This window comes from Trichechus manatus, unplaced genomic scaffold (assembly GCF_000243295.1).
Source record: "Trichechus manatus latirostris isolate Lorelei unplaced genomic scaffold, TriManLat1.0 scaffold00047, whole genome shotgun sequence".
Taxonomy (NCBI): Eukaryota; Metazoa; Chordata; class Mammalia; order Sirenia; family Trichechidae; genus Trichechus; species Trichechus manatus.
The window spans coordinates 9,473,078-9,476,960 of record NW_004443983.1 but is presented as its reverse complement, the minus strand read 5'-3'; the positions used below and the strand labels follow the sequence as shown (position 1 = coordinate 9,476,960).

At 41.9% G+C, this 3,883-nt stretch overlaps 1 pseudogene; it reads right to left on the bottom strand.

Annotated features, from left to right (window-relative positions):
- Positions 1–782: 782 nt before the first annotated feature.
- On the bottom strand, positions 783–1,273 carry LOC101349112 (RNA transcription, translation and transport factor protein pseudogene; annotated as a pseudogene).
- Between the last annotated feature and the right edge of the window lie 2,610 nt (positions 1,274–3,883).

Sequence of the window (3,883 nt, the reverse complement as noted above, 5' to 3'; positions counted from 1 at the left end):
AGCACAATTGGAAGAGCGTAGTCAACGTCACTGAACCGTGCATGTAGAAATTTTTGAAATGGTGTATCTTTGGCTATGTGTATTTTCACCAAAAAAAAAGGTTGAGAAGTTAGAGGGTTGACATGTTGTGGGGTTGTTAACTAGTGTCATAAAACAATATGAGTACCACTGTTTCGTGAGAAACTATTTGTTCTGTAAGCCTTCACCTGTAGTACAATAAAAAAAAAAACTCAGGTTTGATTTCAAACACATGCCAGAAGTGTACATAGTTCCCAATTCTACTAAGTACGTGAGAAGTGGAAATCCTAAAATGTTCGTCGTCCAACTTTTTCCAGTCTGTGGTCTGTCTTTGGGTCTGCAATAATTGCCTGAACAGCTACTATGGCTTCATTGATTTTTGTCTGTAGTTCTCTGAGTTCTTCTGCATGCAGCAATCACATTAAGAACTGCAACTCCTGTGTCACAACTAAAAATAATGCTTGTCTAAAGCAGGGCTTCAAACCAGTTCTTTCCAGTTAGAACCCCTGCTGAGAATTTGCATTTCACCCCCAGATGTACTGAATCAGAAACTGCAGTTTAACAAGATCCTCAGGTGATTCTTATGTATAATAAATTTTGAGAACCACTGCTCTACTAGTGGTTCTCGGAATTGGTCCCTAAGCAGCAGCATTAACATTGCCTGGGAACTTGTTAGAAACACAAATTCTCAACAGGGATTTGAACCAGAACTACCTGAAGCCCTGTTCTAAAGTAACAGGCAAGCCCTTTTTTGTATAATTGCTTTAGCAACTGCATCCTGGCAGGCACTGCAAAACCAAAATTCAAATTGCCTTAAGTGTTATCAGGTAAGCATCATGGCAGCTGAATCTGAAGTCAGCCAAAGCCATAGCACCAGCTTTACGATCAGTATTATTTACATCCAAATTGATCAATGGCTCTGCATTTTTAGTTGCATTGTTAGCATTTTTTTTTTTTTTTGTATTTTTCAGCATTATCTCCAAATTTAAGTCTAACAGCTAAACCAAGAAGGCAATCAACTTCTTCTTGTGATCTTGAATCTTAAAAGAACAGTTAACATCTCTTGAGATACTTCTCAAAGAACTTGAGCCAGTTACTGCTGTGGATGTTTCTTAAATTACTTCTGTCTTCAATCTTGTAGTGTCCGATTCCTGGTCTTCGAGCCAAACAAAAAGTTTTTAAATACTGTTTCATCTTTGCAGTTAAAGCTGGCAGGATTGTGGTAGTCGAGGGCAGTTGGCTTTCGTCAGAACATAGTCCCAGATTCTCATTTTGGTTGCCCAGGCCTTGGTCAGGAGAGGAGAGTTCTAGCAAAATGCTTTTTATTAGGATGTATTTGCCAGTTCAATTTTTATCTCCTTGTTTCCTTCAGTGAGCTGGTTCTTGAAGTAAATTCCTATCTTCCAACATATTATTTACAGGCTGGCACTTAGCATACCATAAGCACTTAATAAGTGTTATCTTTGGTCATGAAAAGATAATTAATGGGATGTATAATGTGTCCTAGCCTCTAAAGAAGCTATGTCATCATAAACTATTACCAGCTAGGAGAAGTTGAAAAGTTCTGGGGCCTCTGAGCCAGATGCTAGTGAAATCTGCCCAAGGGTTCAGAACGTGGGCTACAGAACCTGCAGACACTGCCGATATTGAATTACTGAGCTCACAGCTGAGTCACATTGCTGTCCACACCAGGTAAACAATTAAGACTTCAAAGGGAGAGTATAATAGTGTAATGGGTTTAAAATTCCCAAGCTACAGCTCAAGCAGGAAGAAATGTATTTTAGTTTATTTCTCTGTAATGGAATTCAAATTAACTCTAAAGTCCCTATTTTCAACAATGGGGGAAAACAACTTAATCTTGTCACTCTCAAGGTAAATGTCATTGCAGTTTCAAAATTAGTTTTTTGGGGTAAATGTTCAGTCAACCTAAAGATTTAAACTGAGTCCGTTTGGAGCTCGAATTCGCATCAGAGCTGTACTCCACTCTCAAGGAGTTTCCTCTTCTCTTCCTCTCAGGATGCATCTGGGTGCAGGGCAAGAACGTCAGGGGAGGAGTGTCAAGTTCAAGTTCTGTGCTCCAGGTGCCTCTGTCCTTGGTGTACCTGAAGGTTTTGCAGCTGTAGCTGGGAATAACTTGCAGTCTCTTTTCTCAATATGGCAAAAACCCACCCCTACCACTCCTGGCACTAGTGAAGCTCAAAGCTCAGTGCCTCAGCCTCATCTTGATTCTTTGGGCTGCCCACCCTAGAGCTTAGGCTATAGGGTCACTTTGCCCTAAGGCAAGACAATCCCTATCATGCCCACTGCTGGGCCTGTGGAAACACCTAGGTCTTCCATGCCCAGGCTGTGAGCACTGTCTCCAGCCTTCTCTCCATTTAACATGCCACACCACCACTTCTACTCTAGTTCCATCATTCAGTGTTGGCAAGGAGCACTCAGATAGTGGTTTCCTCCCAGAGCTCCAGATAAAAAGGTCAAAGGCCCCCTCTGCTCTAGGGTTTCCAAACTTATTCAGGAGTCTATCGCCTACTGAGAAAAAGCAGAGGTGTTTGAAGCTGCAGAGTAGGGGTGAGGGAGGCAGGCCAGCAAGCAGCATATATATTCTCAGCTAAATTCTGTGGTTCTCTACTTCCTCTCTTTCCAGGCCCAGTCCTGTTCTCATGTCTTTTCTGTGATTTGGAGATATTTAAAGATATTTTGTCTCAGCATAATCTATTCTTTATTTCAAAACCATGTAGTTTTTAAACTATTCATTCTAATATAAGCAGTGGATAGGTTATGAAGCAATCTTACAAAGAAAATGGAAATCTCAAGTACTGTCCTTATTCTTAGCAAAAATAGCTAAAATCTAAATTCTAACATTCTAGCAAAACTCAGTATTTTCTTGGTTGAGTTTACAGATTGCTTCGAAGCTTCAAATTCTATCAATTTTCACCAGCATCCCAATGACTCGTGCAGCTGATGGTTCTTTCTCACCTCAGTTTCTTTTCCATGGGCAAAAGGGCAGCAATATAAACCTCTTTGATCACTGACAGGGTTGGATTATCCAATAAGCAAAGTAAGCACAGGCTTACTTATGCTTGCTTACTAATCTCTAGTGAACAATTTACATTTTTTTCAGCACATCAAAGATTCTGCTTCTAGGTATGGCTGACATCTGTCTCTCTCCCAACCCCACAGCAGCTTCCTCTTTTTTCAAATTTACAGTCCCTGACAAGGGCAGATTGTCTAATAAGCAAGGTAAACACGGGTTTACTTGTGTTTACTTACTAGTCTGTAGTGAACAATTTCACATGGGTTTCACTACACCGTTTCAAACTGAAACTATTTGCTACAGATTAGTGAGTAAGGGCAAGTAAGCCCATGCTTACTTTGCTTACTGAGTCATCTGTCCCTGACACTGATAACTTCAAAACCTCTGACCCATTGTTTCCAAACAAAGGGGAAGTGCCTCTGGAGTAGAAATCCAGGATCTGGAAACTAGGGCAGGGTGCATTAGGCATTGGTGGGGGGACGGGACACACCTTTTCCTACCAGTGAATAAGCTGGCTAGCCTGGAAGAATATAGGCCTTTATGTTCAAGGCCCTCAAGTGTCACATGCAGCTGTGTCTTCTGGGAATAGTATCCTGGGGCAGCCAGTTTTAGGAATTCTGTGGAAACCTCATGAATTATCTTTGGTCTCCATAGCTGGAGACACAGAACGCCTGGGGCTTCCTCCCACCTCCTCCACTGCTCATTCCTTCCCTGCTCTGGGTGATGTTATGCAGATGGCTGGCCTTAGCACTGCCCACCGGCCTCACCACTAGTCTGGTTGCCAGCAGGGTATCCCAGGACTTCCCTGTCATGTTTGGGGTGTTTGACATC